General features: G+C 42.4%; 1 long non-coding RNA gene across 1 annotated transcript in view; it reads left to right on the top strand.

Moving 5' to 3' along the window:
* Window positions 1–19,933, top strand: part of LOC149123715 (uncharacterized) — a 96,930-nt gene that overhangs the window by 55,165 nt on the left and 21,832 nt on the right. Inside the window, exon 3 of the long non-coding RNA XR_016214532.1 lies at window positions 19,463–19,527. This is a non-coding gene — a long non-coding RNA (uncharacterized LOC149123715). The remainder of the gene's footprint in view (window positions 1–19,462; window positions 19,528–19,933) is intronic.

Below are 19,933 nucleotides of genomic sequence, written 5' to 3'. Positions count from 1 at the left end.
ATCTTAACAATGTTGAATATTTCAATCCCTACCTGTGGCATGCATTTCCATTTACTTAATTCTTTTCCATTTCTTTCAGCAATGCTTTATTGGTTTTAGCTGCATGTCTCCCACTTACAAGTACTTTGTAAATTAATTCTGAAGTATCTCCTGTGTTTGGATGATACTGTATATGATTTTTAAAAAATTTAATTCAGTGGTTAATTGTTGGTATATAAAATACATGAATTTGCATATTTGCCTTATATCCTGAGACCTTGGTAAATTCAATTTTTAGCTCTTTTTGTGGATCATTTTGGTGACTCCCTAGGAATGTCTATGTACATAGTCATGTTATCTGCAAATGAACACTCTAAGTTCCTCCTTTCCAAACCATGCATATCTTTTTTTCTTTTCATTCTTTGTGGTACCTTCTAAGATCTTTGGTACAATGTTGGATGGGGTGAGGGTGAACTTTTTTTTTTTGCCATTATGGAGAAAAGCATTGATCTTTTTACTACTGGCTATAATGTGGGCTGTGTTTTTTTTTAATACGTCATTTGTCAGGTTGCTAATTTACTGACAGGTGGTTGTCTATTTACCACAAATGAGTATTGAATTTTGCTAAATCCATTCTGCATCTATTGAGGTAATAGTCAAGTATTATTTTTTCCATTTTAGTGTCTTGATATGGTAAATTTCATTGATCTTTAAATGTCAAATCACTTATTTTCTTTCATAAATTTAATTTGGGCATTGTGATGGCTAATTTCATATGTCAACTTGACAGGCACAAGGGTGGCCCAGATGGCTGGTAAGACATTATTTCTGAGTGTGTCTTTAGAAAAGATCCCAGAAAAGATTGGCATTTGAATCGGTTGACTGAGTAAAGAAGATCTGCGAACACTGTGGACAGGCATCACCCAGTACTTTGAGGTCCTGAATAGAAAAAAAGGCAGAGGGAGGGCAAATGTTCTCTCTTCTTCTTGAGCGGGGCATTTACTTCCTCCTGCCCTTGGACATCGACCTCTTGGATCTTTGGATTCTAGCACTTATTCCGGTGTCTCCCACCCCCACTGCTGGGTCTCAGGACTGTGATCTTGTCCTGGAAGTTACGTCATTTGCTTCCATGGGGCTCAGCCCTGTAGACTCAGACTGAATTACTCCAGAGGCTCTCCTGATTCTCCAGCCTGCAGATGGCATGTCATTGGAATTTTGTCTCCCCTGCTATCACATCTCCTCATCATCTCTATACAAGATATTCTATTTGTTCTATTTTCCATTTCTCTGGAGAACCTTGTTAATACAGTCATGGTATGTTATATAAAATTCTCTCTCTCTCTTGCTCTTGGAGATCCTCTGAGAGTAATCTGGGGTTTCTCTCTTGCACATTTTAGAATTTTCTTTATGTTTCGCTGTGGTGAGTTTGATTACAGTGTGTCGTGGCGAGGATCTCTTCTGGTCATGTTTATTGGGAGTTCTATGTACTTCCTGTACTTGGATGTCTGTTGAAAGATGGACAGGTTCTCCAGTTGGGAGGGTCAATGGGCAGAGGCATGAGAGGTTATTGGGCTCACCCTGGTTGGAGTATTTGTCAGGGCTCTAATGTCAGTCAGGTGCTGCACAGGTACTTCAAAAAGTATGTGAGAAAATAAAATTAAAGGTAATTTTAGATAATTTTATTTTGGTACAAAAATGTTTGAAATTCATGCATTTCCATGAAATTTTGGAAATTAATACCCATTGTCCAGCAGGATTATAGGATGGGAGTGGGTTGTTGTGTATTTTCTACTTCAGACATCCCCATAGCCTATTTTAAGCTCTATTAAGGTTTGAACAGGATTTGGCTCTCCAAACTAATGCAGACACTTAAACCCCCAGTCTTATCTTAATGGTTAATGGATTGATAGTATTTTGTTGAACACTTTTGCATCTATGTTTGTCAAGGACATAGGTCTGTAATTTTCTTTTTTGTGTGTTTTATCTTTATTTAACAGCTTTGGCATCAGGCTGATGTTGGCCTTATAAAAAGAGTTTAATTGGCTGGTGTCGTGGTACAGAGGGTTAAGCCAATGCCTATGACACCAGATCTCATTTCAGAGTAATGGTTCGAGTCCTAACTGATCCACTTCTGATCCAGCTCCCTGCTAGTGTATCTGGGAAGGCAGCAGATGATGGCCAAAGTACTTGGACCCTTCCACCCATGTGAGAGACCTGGATTTAGTTCTTGTCTCCTGGCTGCCCTCTGGCTTAGGCCCAGCTGTGGTGGCCATGTGAAGGGTGAAGCAGTGGATAGAAAATCTCTCTCTCCCTGTCTCTGCCTCTATCACTCTGCCTTTCAAATAAATAAAATAAATATTTTTTAAAAAAGAATTTGTGACACAGAACCATCCTGTTCAATATTTTGGAATAGTTTGAAAAGCGTTAGTCACTCTTTAAATGTTTTACATAATTCAGTAGTAAAGACATCAGGTCTTGGAGTTTCCCTTGATGGAAGATTTTTAACTCTTTAGCCTCAATCACTTTGCTTGTTATGGGTCTGTTCAGGTTTTCTAAATCTTCTTAATTTAATCTTTGTTGGTTACATATATCCAGGAACTTATCCATTTCTTTGAAGTTATCCTTTGTATTTCAGAGGTGTCAGTTATAATGTCTCCTATCCATCTCTAATATTATTTATTTGAGTTTTTTCTGTTAGTCTGGCTAAAAGTTTGCCTATTTTGTTTATCTTCTCAAAAAATCAGTTTTTTTTTGTTGATCTCTGTATTTCTTTTGTTTCAATTTAATTTATTCCTGCTCTAATCCTTACTATTTTTTGCCTTCTGCTAATTTTGGATTTGGTTTCTTCTTCTTCCTTTTTTTTTTTTTTGTCTCTGAGATGCAGCATTAGATCATTTATCTGAGCCATTTCCCTCTATTTTTATTTCATTAGAAAGTCAGAGTTAGAGCAAAAGAGGGAGAGAGAGAGAAATTGGGGGGGGGGGGGAGTAATTCCCCATCTACTGGTTCACTTCCAGATGGCTGCAACGAACAGGGCCAGGCCATGCTAAAGCCAGGAGCCAGGAGCCAGGAGCTTCTTCTGGGTCTCCCACATGGGTAGCAGGAGCCCAAGCACTTATGTCATCTTTTGCTGCTTTTCCCAGGTCATTAACAGTGAACTGCATCAGAAGTGGAGTAAGCTAGGACATGAACCGGCACCCATATGGGATGCTGGCATCACAGGTGGTAACTTTATCTGGCCACAATGCTGGCCCCACATTTCTGTTTTTTAAATGTAAGCAGTCAATGCTATAAGCTGACCAATTAATACTGCTTTTGTTGATCCTAAAGGTTCTGATATGATATGTTTTCATTTTTATTTATTTCAAGAATGTTTTTAATTTTCTTTTTTTTAACTTTTATTTAATGAATATAAATTTCCAAAATACAGCTTATGGATTACAATGGCTTCCCCCCTCCCATAACATCCCTCCCACCCGCAACCCTCCACTTTCCCACTCCCTCTCCCCTTCCATTCACATCATGATTCACTTTCGATTTTCTTTATATACAGATCAGTTTAGCATACATTAAGTAAAGATTTCAACAGTTTGCTCCCACACAGAAACATAAAGTGAAAAATACTGTTTGAGTACTAGTTATAGCATTAAATCTCAATGTACAGCACACTAAGGACAAAGATCCTACATGAGGAGTAAGTGCACAGTGACTCCTGTTGTTGACTTAACAAATTGACACTCTTGTTTATGGCCTCAGTAATCACCCTAGGCTCTTGTCATGAGCTGCCAAGGCTATGGAAGCCCCCTGAGTTCACCGACTCTGATCGTATTTAGACAAGGCCATGGTCAAAGTGGAAGTTCTCTCCTCCCTTCAGAGAAAGAACCTCCTTCTTTGATGGCCCGTTTTTTCCACTGGGATCTCACTCGTGGAGATCTTTCATTTAGGTTTTTTTTTTTTTCTTTTCCCCAGAGTGCCTTAGCTTTCCATGCCTGAAATACTCTCATGGGCTTTTCAGCAGGATCCGCATGCCTTAAGGGCTGATTCTGAGGCCAGAGTGCTGTTTAGGACATCTGCCATTCTATGGGTCTGCTGTGTATCTCACTTCCCATGTTGGATCATTCTCTCCCTTTTGTATTCTATCAGCTAGTATTTGCAGACACTATTCTTGTTTATGTGATCCCTTTGGTTCTTAGTCCTATCATTATGATCAATTGTGAACAGAAATTGATCACTGGGACTAGTGAGATGGCATTGGTACATGCCACCTTGATGGGACTGAATTGGAATCCCCTGGTATATTTCTAATTCTACCGTTTGAGGTAAGTCAGCTTGAGCATGTCCTGAATTGCACATATAATTTCTTCCATGACCCATTTGCCATTCAGTAGCATGTTATTTAATTTCCATGTATTTGTGAATGTTCTATTGTTCTTGTTGATTTATAATTTTGTTATTTTTTTAAAGATTTATTTATTTACTTGAAAGAGTTACAGAGGCAAAGAGAGAGAGAGAGAGAGAGAGAGAGAGAGAGAGAGAGAAAGTCTTCCATCTGCTGGTTCACTCCCCAAATGGCCACAACGGCTGGAGCTGGGCCCATCCAAAGCCAGGAGGTTCTTTGGGGTACAGGACCCAAGGATTTAGGCCATCTTCTACTGCTTTCCTAGGCCACAGCAGAGAGCTGGAAAGGAAGTGGAGCAGCCGGACTCCAACTGGCACCTACTAGGGATGCTGGCACTGTAGGCTGCGGCTTTACCCACTACACCAAAGCACTGACCCCTATTTTTATTCTTTTGTGGTCTGAGAACATGCATAGAGTGATTTTAATCTTTTTAAAATTTACTAAGATTTGATTTGTGGCCTATTATCCTAGAATATGTTCACTCAAAATTTAGTGTAATCAGTCCCAGCATAGGCCAATATTCCTTGTGGTTCATTTCTAGCTTCTAGAGCTTTAATAATACATGAGATATTTTTCAACTGTGAGTTTTTCCTTTGAATCCATTGTTCATTCATCCACTAAGATGATGATATGAAAATATTCTTCAGGGGCTGGCATTGTGGTGCTGTGGGTTAACTCACTGACTGCAATGTTGACATCCCATATCAGAGTGCCAGTTCAAGTCTTGGCTACTCCACTTATGATTCAGCTCCCTACTAATGCACCTGGGAAAGAGGTAAAAGTGGCCCAAGTGCATGCGTCCCTGCCACCCACATGAGAAACCCAGATGGAGTTCTAGGCTCTTGACTTTGGCCTGCTCCAGCTTTGGCTGTTGCAGCCATTTGGGGAATGAACCAGTAGATGGAAGATTTCTTTCTCTTTCTGTATCTCCCTTTAAGTCTGTCATTTTTTCAAATAAATAAAATCTCAAACAATTTCTTCAATGCCATCCTACTATCTGTAGAATAAAATGCAGGTGCATAGATTGAGTTGGGCCTGAGAAATTGTTTTCCTCATCCCCCTTCTTCCGTGGACATCATATCCTGTTTTGCTATCAGTGAGAGTTTAATGACTGACCACTATACCACGGCAGATGCTCTCAGTGGTCAAAATATAAACAGTGCTGGGATGTGCTATGTTGTGAACATACTTTGACTCCCAAACTCATGCAGACATTTAAAATCCAAAGTCTTAAATCAGTTCGTGGAAATTAATTCACTTATGGTGTTTTGGCTTTGGGCCTCATGAGAGGTCCTTGGGTCCTTGGGATGTGCCCTCAGATGGTAGTTTTCATGAGAGGGTTGTTATAAAAACCTGAGTTTGGCTCAGCCTCCCTCTCTGCTCCTTCGCTCAGTGTGTGATTCTTTTCTTTCTTTATTTTTTATTTAGTAAATATAAATTTCCAAAGTATAGTTAATGGATTACAATGGCTCCCCCCCCCATAATTTCCCTCCTACTCACACCCCTCCCATCTCCCACTCCCTCTCCCATTCCATTCACATCAAGATTCATTTTCAATTATCTTTATATACAGAAGATCGATTTAGTATATATTAAGTAAAGATTTCATCAGTTTGCACCCACACAGAAACACAAAGTGTAAAATACTGTTTCAGTACTAGTTATAGCATTACTTCACATTGGACAGCACACTAAGGACAGATCCCACATGAGAAGTAAGTACACAGTGACTCCTGTTGTTGACTTATCAGTGTGTGATTCTTGCTCTGCATGATCTCCACCAGATGCCAATCAAATGGATCTCTTTGAACTTGCACTTGAGTCTGCAAAATTGTGAGCCAAAATAGCCCCAGGTGTTTGGTTATAGTGATGAAAATCTGACTAATATAAAGTGGGTCTTCATGGCAGCCTCGTGACCAGTCATCTAGGTCCAAAATCACATTTTGGAGTTTGGTTACTAGGGCCAGTACTAAGATCAATATTTTTAGGTTGAGCCCCCAGGGAACAGACGCTGGAACAGGGAGGGCTCTGTGTCACAGTACTCCTTAGGGAGGATGTGGGCGATGAACAGCAGTGCTGGTGCAGTAGACGCAGGGACTGTGTGTTTGGTCCTTGCAGCCATCTAGTATTGGGACAAGGGGGAGGGGCCTTTGCATCCACCCACCTGTCACGGGTTGTGGGCTGCTCCTAAAGAAGGGCTTTAACTTGACTGTGGCTCCATACAGATGGAGCAGGTAATGCCCAGGGACTTAGCTGTATCCATTAGCAACCAACACTTCCAGCAGCTGGTAGAATGAAGTCTTGGGTCTGAGGGTAGATTTTGAACTACCACCATAGCTCTTCTCTCTCTCTCTCTCTCTCTCTCTCTCTCTCTCTGAGCTCCCTGAGCTTTTCCCACATACACAGTCTGACCATTTTCAGGTGCTTCCAGCCTGAGCCACAGATGTTTTTGCTCCTATAACCTTGCTCATGGCACTCAGTCTTTCTAAATTTCTTTCTGTGTTTCCAATTGTCCTTTAATCCCTCATATCTGAGGTCAAAGTTACTTCTCTGGCCTCTACCATAATCACAATTTGAGTTTCTAGTCCCTTAAATTCGCTTCAAGTTCCATTTACACATCACAGAACTTAGCATATTACATTGAGAACTATCACAGACTTAATTGTCCCTTAGAATCTTCCCCAGCTCTCTCTGATCAGCTGGCATCTCTATTATCTTTGAATTCGTAGCACCTGACACATATTTGAGACATAGTAGATAACTCACAATTTAGTGTCACTGCTAAGAAACATGATATTATTTTTGATATCCATTTTGTTAAAGATTTTATTTATTTGAGAGTTAGAGAGCGAGGTCTTCCAGCCACTGGTTCACTCTCCAAATGTCTGCAACTGCTGGAGCAATCCAAAGCCAGGAGGCCAGGAACTTCACCTGGGTCTCCCATGCAGGTGTAGGGGCCCAAGAACTTGGTCCATCTTCCCCTGCCTTCCCAGGCCATAGCAGAGAGCTGGATTGGAAGAGGGACTGCTGGGACTAGAACCAGCGCCCACATGGGAAGCTGGAACTACAGGTGGAGGTTTAGTCCGCTATGCTACAGCACCGGCCCCTTGATATTCATTTTTATTTTTTTAACTCTTAGCAACAAATGAGTCTCAAATACAAATATTTATTCAATTTCAGTTATGTTCTTACCATGTGCTTGGAGATTTGATATAAATATCTCACATAGCACAGTCCCTGGCCTCTCACAGTTTATTGTTTATCAGGAGAAACAAATTTTAGCAGGTAATTATTTATTATTCACAACAGAAATTTAAATAAATCTTGGACATTAATTGACTAATAGCTCTTTCTAACAACAGACATTAACATCTCTTGTTATTTTTAAAATGACTGTAACTATATCCAGCTATCTCCAAGGCAGTGTTTCTCAAAATTTAATATTCTAATTGCCTGGAATGCTTTTCAAAATACAGATTGTGATTCAGCTGGTCTAGCATGGAACCTAAAATTCTGCCTTTCTAACAATCTCGCAGGTATGGCCAGTATTAGTGGGTAAGGACTGCACTTAGAGCAGCAGGTCATACAGCTGTTAAAACAGCTGTATTTGGGGGCCAGTGCTGTGACATGGTGGGTGAGGCTGCTGCCTGTGGTGCCACCATCCCATATGGGTACCAGTTCGTGTTCCAGCTGCTCCACTTCAGATCCAGCTCTCTGCTTATGGCCTGGGAAGGCAATGGAGGATGGCCCAGGTCCTTGGGGCCCTGAATCTGCATGGGAGACTGGGAGGAGGCTCCTGGCCTGGATTGGCGCGGCTACGGCTGTGGCAGCCATCTGGGGAGTGGACCAGCAAATGGTGGACCTCTCTCTCTCTCTCTCTTTCTCTCTGCCTCTCTGTAACTCTACTTTTGAAATAGTTAATAAATATTTTTTTTAATAAAAGCTACCTATGAAGTCATTTATGTTTGTTAGACAATTGTTCTAGTTGACCTCCTGTCTGATTTCTCCTGGACACTTAATAAATCTTCTTGGGGTCAGCTTCTAGGCACTGAGCCTAAGACATCAGCCTCCTCTGCTGCTGCCACCCTCACCACTCTTTCCATCCAAATACTAGCTACTTAAAGAAGCTTGTGGTGTTAACCTTCATCACCTTTCACACAGAAAGCAACTCTGATTTTCAAATTCTTCAAATTAAGCTTTTGGTGAATTCATATCTTTAATTAGTGAGCAACATATCATCACTTAATGCTCAACATTCTAAGAGTAAATTCAGTAATGAAGAAATAAGGATATATGTTCTTCCCTCTCCCTTGCACATTCAGCACCGTCTTGTTCTGTTTAAATAGTTTTTCAATTATACAGTCATTGTCTGTTCAGATATGGAGAGTTTTTCTGCTGGGATTTCGGCTATGGTTCCTAAGTCCCTGTGACTCTTAACAAAAGATCATTCTGACAATGCCAAAGCTCTTAGGGAAGCAAACAGTGATCACTGCTGTAATGTGAATGTGTTCCATGTGGAGTCAGTGTCAGTATTAGCAATGGGTAACTGGTCTTGAGACATAAACTTGTTCTTCTTGAGCCTATTGGGGGATGAGGTGCAAAGCTATTGAGTTAAGCTCTTACTGAGATTGCCTTTTCTCCTTGGGATGAAAAATGATCCAACATGAGATACTTGAGCTTAAAACTGAACAAGGCTACCAGCGAATTAATCTCCACAAAGATTGTTCACCCTGATTCCTAGTCCTCAAAGAATACTACCCAATATCGGGTCAAATGAGAGTTAGATGACTAAGGGTGTTGTTTTCCAAAGTTGATTTTAGTTCTCCCAGGAGTAGAAAATCTCTTTACTTGGATGACTTTAGATTTGGGGAAAGTTCTACTTGGTCTGGAGCCCTGGCAATCAAGGATGAATTGAGAGATGCTTTCATTCTCTGAGTAGCCTCCTGGATGAGCAATGCCAACACCACCATTGACCATAGCAGCATGAGATGTCCACAACTGGGCTGAAGATACACACTCTTCTGTTGGATGAGGGGGAGGAACAGGAGTGTGGATAGGTAGAGGCATTAGGCAGATAAGAAGGAAGGAAGGAGAAAAAAGGTCCCTTTGAGAAATTTGCCTGTAATGGAAGAAATAGGCCTAGGGAGTAAGTCAGAGAGGAACAATGTTTGGTCCCGGTAGGCTGTTTCAAGCTATGGCAACTGCCATCACAGTGCCTGTGGACACAGATATGCTCCTTATTTGGGAGTTGAATGCACCGTGGGATTTCAGCATGACCATTGAGCCTTCTACTTCTGTCCCCCATTTTTTAAAATTCAAAACATTTAAAAATGTTTATTTTATTTATTATTTTTTTGAGAGGCAGAAATCGTGGGGGAGAGAGATGGAGACAGAGACGAGAGAGAGAGAGAGAGAGAGAGAGAGAGCCCTTTCACTGGGTCACTATCCGAATGCACAGGATCTGGGAGCTCCCTCTAGATCTCCCACATGAGTGGCAGGAACCAAAATACTTGAACCACCAACTAGAGTCTCCAATGGAGTGCATTAGCACTAAGTTGGAACTGGGAGCAGACCTGGGACTTGAACCCAGTCACTCTGCTAGGGGATGCAGGTGTCCCAACCCATATCTTAACCACTGCACCAAATGCCTACCCCTTTCCCCACTGTAAATGCAGTACAAGTCACCAGGACAGAGTATTGTCCTTTTGGATGTCTACTGACTGCACCTCAGTTTGAGGAGGCCAGTGGCAACATCATCGCTCCATTCAGGGATGTCTCTGAAGGCCAAGGAAAGCTCCTGCTTGCAGAAGTTTAACTCAGTTCCGTCACAATCACATGTGGGTGGAGCCAAGTTTAAGTAGAAACAATGAGCAGAAGATGAGGTCCCAGAGGTGGATGTCTGAGTATGGATGACAGAAGACATGGGAGTAGGAGGACTGGGGGTGGGGAAGCCTGGATGATGACTCTGATGTGGGCTTCCTGAGTCCATGGGTTGGAAGAAGAGAGGAGAGAAAAAGAGAGCTATGAGGAATTACTGGTTGAAATTGCCTGATTAGGGAAACTGGGGGAGTGCCATGAGTCATGAATTGGTAAATTCCAGTCAATAAATTCCTCTGGGCATGGGTGCTTAGAGCTCTGGTCAAGATGCCACTTGGGGGCCGGTGCCGCGGCTCACTAGGCTAATCCTCCGCCTGCAGCACCAGCACCCCAGGTTCTAGTCCCGGTTGGGGTGCCGGATTCTGTCCCGGTTGCTCCTCTTTCAGTCCAGCTCTCTGCTGTGGCCTGGGAAGACAGTGGAGGATGGCCAAGTGCTTGGGCCCTGTACCTGCATGGGAGACCAGGAGGAAGTACCTGGCTCCTGGCTTTGGATCGGCACAGTGCGCCGGCCGTAGCAGCCATTTGGGGGTGAACCAATGGAAAGAACACCTTTCTCTCTATCTTTCTCTCTCTCACTGTCCAACTCTGCCTGTCAATTAAAAAAAAAATAAAAGATGCTTCTTGGGACTTCTACCTTGAAGTACCTGAATTTGAGTCCTGACTCTGCTCCCAATCCCAGATTCCTGTTAATATGTACCCTGGAAGGCCTCAGATGATGGCTCAAGTAATTGGATTCTTGCCACCAATTTGGGAGACTTGGATTGAGTTTGTGGCTCTGAGCTTCAGACTGACCCAGCCCCAGGCTATTGTGACCATTTAGAGAGTGAACCAGAGGATGAAAGATCTTTCTGTCTGCCTATCTGTCTCTCTGCCTTTAAATAAAAGGAAAGTAAGTAAACACAAATTTAAAAAGGAGGAATTTCTCTGATCAGAGTTAGAGTGCTTTTTGAAATGCAGGCTAGAAGTACAGTGTGTTTGAAAGGGAGAAACTACCCCAAGGGTTTAGGCTAGAGGAAGAATCACAGACAAAACTGCAGGGACGTGATGATTGGTGGGCGTTGGGAACTGCATTATGGCTTAAACTCACATCAAGCTTCTTTAATGAAACATGAGAATGTGTGCTTATAAAATCCATATCATTACACTCAAGAGTCCACCACTGTCGTAAGAGGATGTGTGCACTGGAATGGCCTTGCCCAACCTGCATTTGGGGAAAGTTAGGGAATCATATGTGAATTTAAGGGCAAGGTTCTCAGGGGAGGAATGCATGCATTTTAATGAACAAAAATTTCAACAAACTATATTTACCAGGCGTCCAGCACTGTGAAATATGCTAGGAATTAGCAGGTCCCTTCTTTCTAATGATGTTGCCTCAGAGTGTCATAGCAACCATGTGTTAGGATAACCAAGGGGAGGGAGCTGAAGGAGCACATGTCTCAGACTGGATAATATCCAGATTGATTAGGGATGATTAACATGATATTTTTCTTGGCATATTGTTGCATTTATGGAAAATTATTTCCAGTGATATATCTCAGTCATATAAAAGTCATATAAAGGATAAAACCTATGTACCTACTACTCAAATTAAGAAACATAATAATAATAATAAAAATAACAGATGAGGTCCCTGGTGTGAGACAACTCTAAGTTTTCCCTTGTCTTTAAAATTCTAGGTGGCCTGACTTTTTTTTTTTTAAAGATTTATTTATTTATTTGAAAGTCAGAGCTACATAGAGAGAGAAGGAGAGACAGAGAGAGAGAAAGGTCTTCCATCCGCTGGTTCACTCCCCATTTGGCTGCAACATTCAGAGCTGTGCTGATCCATAGCCAGGAGCCAGGAGCTTCCTCTAGGTCTTCCTATGCGGGTGCAGGGGTTCAAGGACTTGGGCCATCTTCTACTGCTTTCCCAGGCCATAGCAGAGAGCTGGATCGAGAGTGAAGGAGCTGAGATTTTAACCGGCACCCATATGGGATGCTGGCACTGCAGGCAGTGGCTTCACCCGTTATGCCACAGTGCTGGCCCCTGGCCTGAGTTTTTGTAAGACCTTAACATTTGTTGGTCCCTGGATGAATTAGGACTGTAATGGGTGAGACAGCTGCGCAATAAGGATGGCTAGTTCCATGAATATCTAACTGGAGACACCTCTCCATTTTAAAACAGAATTTTGCTCTTGCGGCTCATACATTCAAGGCCAGGAAACCTTCTGCCCAATGCCCAAGCTTCAGACTTGATTTGTCTGAGAGGCTGAGGGCTTGGAATAATCCAGGGCAGAAATGAAAGGGTGAGGGAGCACTTAGTCACCCCATAATCAGGTCTAAGCTGCTTATCTATGTTAGAAAATTGGAACTTTTAAAAGGAACAATTGTCTCTCTTTGAAGAAACTGTCAGTGGAAAAGCTTTTAAAAATAATTTCCTTGCGGAATGCATAATGCTCTTATGAAGAACCCTCTGACACTGCTGTTTAAGCAGCCTCTTCCATTCGTGTGAGCTCTGGAATATGAAACATTTCTTGTGCAGGCTCAGAAAATAGCATGCTTATCACACTGTGCCTGTCAGCTGTCTTGTGGGTGCCAGCCCTGGCACACTGGGACTGTGGGCGAGGCGAGTTTATGTGATCATCAAGGCCTTTAGAAGTCCTGGTGTGTTAAATAGGAGTGCAAGGGTTAGTGGGATCCTTCTACTCAGCGATCTGCCTGCCTTATACGCCCAGAGCTCTGGTGGGATGATGGTTCTCTTACGCCTTCTTGGCCACTCAGAGTGCGTCTTGAAGGGCCCATGGGGGCCAGCAATGCTCCTGGATCACATGGCCATCCATTTTGGGCCATGGCAATCTGTAGCAGAGGTGAGGTCACATGGTTCCAGTAGGTTTGATAATTGGGCTGAATTCCACAAAGCTATGGCAAAAGTAAAAGCAGCCTACTGTTATTGAGCACTAACAATTTAAACACATAAAATGTATTGAACCTTTTATTTTGTGAGCACATTATCATATTGATTTTTACACCAAACCCTATTAGATGGATTTTATTATTCCCCATTTTAGAAATTAAGAGGAGGTTAAATAACTTGCCTAGAGGCACACATCCTATGAGGGCTGGGGTTTGAACATAGATCAGTGAACTTTGCTTCAAATTCTTTGTTCATTTCCCCTTGCCAATGATTCCCTATTTAGTGCACTAGAACGCTACATGTGATTTAAAAATCAGATACCTAGTCATGGTCTCCTTGGGATTCTGACTTTTAAGGCTAAGGTGGGGCTGCATTTTAATATGAATTATTTATTGAAAGGCTTATTTATTTGAAAGGCAGAGTGACAGAGAGAGACAGAGAAGACAGACCTTCCAAACACTGGTTCACTCCCCAAGTAGCTGTAATAGTGACTCTAATGGTCAAGACGTCTTCTGGGTATCTGTACCAATCCTTGCAGGAGCTGAGCAAGTGTCACAGAAAGTAGGAGTTGACTCAGATGGATGACTTCCTAGTCTAGAAGACGCATGAGGGGTGGACTTCAGCTTCCCCAGTAGTTTGGGTTCCGTGGTGGGGTTGGTACAAGTGTGTGCTCATGCTTGGTCCCCCCAGGCCCAGGTATTTTCTAGAACTTCTTTGCCATCTATCTTGTCACAAGCTATTGGAGGTGTCCATGGCCTTACTGTACCCCATTTATCTCAGCTTCAAATCCATGTTTTATATAACTGACTGGAATTGAACTGATTTGGGCAGGATACATGACCCCAACTCTTGGTGATATTCTTCCAAAGGTGCACACTTCAATCCTTTTGCGGGAGTTGAGGTGTGCCAGAGTGGTGGGACCATTTCTACTTCAGAACAAGGCCTACAAAGAAAGATAGTACAAATCTACTCTTCTGGGCCTGGCATAAATTAATTCTCAATGGATACCAGTTGAATGATCTATCCTTGAGAAATAATTTTAGCAGCTCATAGGATCTACCAGCCCTCATCCCAAGCAGGTGGGAAAAGTTCTCTATTGGTGTGAGTCCTTCCCTTATTCTCTCCTCTGTTTCATAGCCCTAGCCCTTATATTCTTCCTAAGTGCTAAGACTGATAGTGAGCTCTCCTAGATTGGGTTGGGGGTGGTAGTAGTGGTGGTGAGAGGGTATGGAAGGGAAGAGTTGCTTTCAGAGAGCACCCATACACTAATTAATTTGGGGATGTGAGATTGCATAACAGAATTCGGAAAACTCTCCTCAACTTGACACAGTTATCTTCTGCTAAGTTTGCCCTCTATGTAGAAGATAGGGTTGCAAAGCCACCTGCTGAGAAGATCTGGGAGACTTAGAAACCTTCTAGTCAATGCTGTCTGATGTGTACCTAATTTCCACAGGACCTTGAGGTCAAAATATTTGTCAGTGAGTTCAAGATAAAATGTCATGATTTACTGTGTTCTCTTAGGGAGGTTCACATTTGAGTGGAGAGAGTGCAGGACTCTAACAAAAGTGCTTTAGGAAGGGATGGCAGACAGTGCAGCTGGCAAGAAATCACTGTGAAACTAAGCACGTGATGGAGCTGTTCAGATCAGCGACCTTAGGAGAATTAGTTTGTAACTTATTCCCCATAGAACCTGGGACAAATACCTGGGACTCTGGGTATAGTTATGCATTTCCAGAGTCTCCTGATGAGGTTGGGTGTGTTGAATCTGAGTTGAGTCTGTGGATCCTGACTAGAATGGTCACATCAGCAGCTGTCTGCTGTGTGGGTGATTCCTTGATGCTCGGCGTCTCCTCCTCAAAGTGCTTCTTTCTGTCATTCAGCTGAAGTGGCACCCTAGTTGCTACCTTTGAGACCATTCAAGCAATTTTCAGTGCAGTAGAACAATGGTTCTCAGCTGGGGCTGATTTTCCTCCCTGCTACCCCACAAAAGGAACATTTGCCAATGTTGAGGGACATTTTTGGTTGTCGTAACTGAATAATTCAAAAGCATTAAATTTGAGAAATACTGTACAGCAGAAACCTGTTGGGACATTAGCACACATTTCTTGGACTTGGGCAGTGGGGATGGGTGAATGGCCTTGTTGGGGTGGGTGTAGGCCTCTGCTTTCTCAGAGATCACAGGAGCAATTTTGAACTCCAGCTGTGTTTTGGCTGGATAACAGTCTGGGAGTCCCCCAAAGTCCCTTGTGTTGAAAGCTTGGTCCTCATAATCTTATATTACTGGTTAATGAACTAATGTTAATGGTCAAATGGATTAAAGATGGAGAAAACGTAATTATGATGTCTAGGAGGTGGGCCCAGTAGGTCTTTAGGTCCTTGGAGGTGGTTGAAGTTACTTCTTGCAAGAGGGCTGGTTTTATAAGCCAAATTCAGCTTAACTTCTCTCTCTGCTTCCTGGCTTGCTGATTTTCTCTGTCAGCAGGGATTCTAATTGGGCTGCCCCATTTTTTTTTAAAATCTGAAATTCCAAAACTAAGAGCCAAAAGAAACCTCCTTCTTGAGGAAGAGACTAAGGCTCTATGCACATTGACTTTTCCCAGGGTGATGGCAGGAGGTGAGCAGACTGGAAACAGCCATGAGGAAAATCTTTGCCACTTGTTATGGGTGAATTGTGCCCCCCAAAAGATATGTTGAAGTTCCCACCTCCGGTAACCTGAGAATGTGACCTCATATAGAAATAGGGTCATTGCAGGTGCAGTTAGTTAAGATGAGGTCTCTCTGGAGTAGGTGGGCCTTTAATCCACTATGACTGGTGTTCTTATTAGAAAGAATGCGATGTAAAGACACAGAGGCGGGCAGGGAGACGATGGCCATGTGATGACAGAGGCAAAGACTGGAGTGAGGCATCTGTAAGCTAAGGAATGCCAAAGATTGCTGGCAAACATTGGAAATCCCAAGAGGCAAGGGTGACTTCTCTGCAGGTTTCAGAGGGAATATGGCCTTGCCAACACCTTGATTTTGGACTTGTGCCTTCGGAGCTGTGAGACAATATATTTGGGGTCTTAAGCTAACTAATTAGTGATGCTTTGTAATGGCAGCCCAAGGAAGCTAACTTTCCACTTATCCCCATGGCTGGCTCCATTTCTTGCTCCTTCAGCAAGGCTTTTCGGCCCTACTGGTCACACTGACCTCCTCTGACTTCTTCCTCATCACTCCAACTAGCACATTAATGCATAATTTCATCTTGTAATTCCAATCTGTGTATGGTTTCCCTCAATTTTGTTCAAGAACTGTCTTAACCAGAGGTATAAATGCCTGACCCCCTGGACTTCCCACCTTGCCTGAGGCAGTGCGCGGCATCTACTAGCTCCTTGCTCTCTACTTGCACACCTCTTGCTGTGGTTATGTAATGGTTTCAGCTCGATTCCCCCCTCTAGGTCACTGGCAATGGTCTTTTCTGGGGCACCACTGTCCTGCTGGTGTTTGAATACTGATGGCTTCTCTTGACTCATTATGCAAAACTATAAAATACCATAGTCCAAAAAGTCATAATGTATTTTTTAACTATAAGAACAATTAACATGCAGGGGTGCTCAACTCTTTAAGGAAACCCTCAATACCTAAGTACACATACAATAGATTAAATGGCATAGGTGGAAAGATTCAATCTTTTATTAACACAAGGAATTTTTTCTGATTTTTGATGGACTGTTGCCCAGTGGATCTTTTTCTTTCTTTTAAGCTATTAATTTAAACTATTTATCATTACTACTAGCTTATTTATTTAAACTATAACAACAGAAATAACAACAAATGGATTTCTACAGCCTTCTAGTATATAACATGAAGTTTCCTTGTATTGAGAGTGAGCAAAAATTAGATAAACAAGGAGGCAGCACCGTGTGCTCATTTGTATTCTGCAAGTCTTTGCTCATAATGTCTTTGGAAGTTACTTTAAGATGCTGACCCAGAGAGGGAACTTACTCAGGTCAAGTGCCCAGAGAATTTACAAGTTAGTTAAATAGAAGACTTGATGTTGAGCTTCAGGCCTCTTTCCACAACATCACAGGCTGATATCCCATGACACACCTCCCACTGTATCAGCATGATGGACAGAACAGGGAACCTTGGTGGAAATGTCAAGGAGAAGCAGGTCTGCATTTAGACAACGGTAGAACTGAATTATTGGCAAGACTGTGTTGAGAAGGTCATTAAATTGATTGCATTGGCCAGCTCCATTAACGGAGCAGTTTCTGGATGCTCCATTGATGGGTGGTTTGATTTTTTTAATGCTCTCTGCACTTGCCTAATTCTTCATTGTATTCATCTCCCCTAGCCCAATGCCTGACACAGAGTAGGCACATCACAACTTTATATTGAGTTAATTTCCTACCTTTTTTTTTTTATAGTGGAGACAGAAGTCTTGTCCCTTACCCTGTATTTGCAACCAAACTAAATTCATCTTGAAGAAAAATCCAGGTGAAAAGAGGTGTCATTGGACAGAAGAAAGGCAGAGACAAGTGCTGTGAACACACCTCCTGGTGTGTGTGTGTGTGTGTGTGTGTGCGCGCGCGCAGTGATAGGGAGAGGGAGGGAACTAGAATTCGCTCCATGCTATTTGACCCCCATTGTGGAGTGATAGCCTCCGTGGACTGGATAGCATAGCACTGGTGGGGGAACGAAATCATCTTTGGACTGGTGGGTGGATAGACAGAGGGTGGTGTGTTCTGAAGCAGCTTGTGGGAGATGGGAGAAAAGAACACCAGCTGGGACATGAAGCAGTCCAGGAACCAAGACCGCATGCTTAAAGGCAGGGAAATTGGCAAGTAAGAAATGGGCACATGTTGAAGAAACACAGGGACACAGATGCACCGAGAGGTGCAAGACAGCGGGGCTGGCCACCTCCCTCACTTCTGATTTCAAAGAACCCGAAGCTAGCACACTTTTATTTGTCTGAAGAGATGGGTACAACATAGTCTTAGGTCCTATCCTGATTTCCTTGACTGTCTAGACTCACATAGGTCATCATTCTTTCAACTTCATGAAATTTTAGAGAAAGCCATTGTTTGAACATCAAAGATATATAAACAAGGAACACAGAAGATTCTATGTGAGGAGAACTTTCTGGCTAGAGTTTTTTTTTCCCCAGGGACTCTGTGCTTCGTGGTCACTTGGTCTAAAGACATGGAAATCACAAAAGTAGCAAGAGATGAAACCAGTATTCAGAACTGGATCTTCCTGGTGGAAGCTACATGAGTTTTCCACTATAGTAGTGATCTTACCACAGCCGTGGCAGGTGTCTTGGGGTTCAAGGTGAACATGTAAACCTTTGTTGCTGTGGGTCTGTTTTATGCATGCATTGGGCATACTTCTCTTTCTCTTCTATGCCTACTTCATTCATAGCCTGTCTTTGTCTGTGACTTCCCAAAAGATTTATCCTCCCCCAGGTCAGCACTTAACTGTTTATTATTTTCTTCCTCTCCTGGGAATGAAAGGGTGAGAGTGGGAGATAGGACAGGAAACCTCTTCTTGGTTCTGTATATTTGAGCAGATAGGACTTCTTCAATTCATGCTGTGCCATTGGTTCTAGTGCCTGGTGATTAAGACAGACTCCAGCATCGTGTTCTAGCTCTGCCTTAATCTTGATGAGACCTTGGCCTCAGGATCATCATTTACACAATGTAGTGGCTAAAATACTATTATTGATATCACAGGTTTCTGTAAAACATTATTCAATAATAATGCAAAGCAAAGTGCTTCTATCAGGGACTGAACAATGAAATCACCTATGATTTTGATTGTTACACATTTTGACTATTCTTTTCCAAAATGATTGAAGCTGTCAGGTTGACCCAGCTTCCAAATGTTCTTATGTTGATCTAAAGCTATACTTCATAACAAGGTAGAGAATAAATCTAAAATTTCTGTGTACTCTCACGGACAATTCTGAGCCACAAGGGCTTCTTCTGTACAGAGGCTGTGATTTTAAAAGGATAAGCGTGATGTGCAATGTGGCTTATCGGTGACTCTGACAAGTCACATTGGATTCTGAAAGATGGATTTCAAGCTTACAAAAAAATGATCAATTCAGGGATTTTGAGAAAAAGTATTACTGTCTTAGTTTCTGAGTGCCATGAAAGACGATCAAAAGTAATTTTCAATATGAATAGGAATTTCCATAGTTCATTTGGGGAAAAGGTTTTATCTTTTCTTGTATATTGATGTCATTTTAAGATGAACTTATTAACTTTTACTTTTCAGTCTGATGTCACATATTCTGACTTTATTGCTTTGATTTAATATTCTCTCTTAAGCATGTTTCCAATGAGAAATTACAGAAGAATTATTGCTGTGGTGGAGATTTCAAGACTTCCAAAGGGTGAGCACAAAAGAGGTAGAGAAAAAAAGTGATTTTTAAAATTTTTTTTAAGGCTTTGCAAAAGTTTTCAAGTTTTTTGTTTTGTTTTGTTTTTGCTTTCTGTTTTGTGGACAGGCAGAGTGGACAGTGAGAGAGAGAGAGAGAGAGAGAGAGACAGAGAGAAAGGTCTTCCTTTTCCATTGGTTCGCCTCCCAATGGCCACTGTGGCTGGCGCGCTGCAGCCGGCATACCATGCTGATCCGAAGCCAAGGAGCCAGGTGCTTCTGGTCTCCCATGTAGGTGCAGAGCCCAAGGACTTGGGCCATCCTCCACTGCACTCCCGGGCCACAGCAGAGAGCTGGACAGGAAGAGGGGCAACCGGGACAGAACCGGCACCCCAACCGGGACTAGAACCCGGTGTGCCGGC

Source organism: Oryctolagus cuniculus, chromosome 10 (genome assembly GCF_051225735.1).
Source record: "Oryctolagus cuniculus isolate XC-2025 breed Fujian yellow rabbit chromosome 10, ASM5122573v1, whole genome shotgun sequence".
Lineage (NCBI taxonomy): Eukaryota > Metazoa > Chordata > Mammalia > Lagomorpha > Leporidae > Oryctolagus > Oryctolagus cuniculus.
This window is presented reverse-complemented; position numbering and strand designations above follow the sequence as displayed.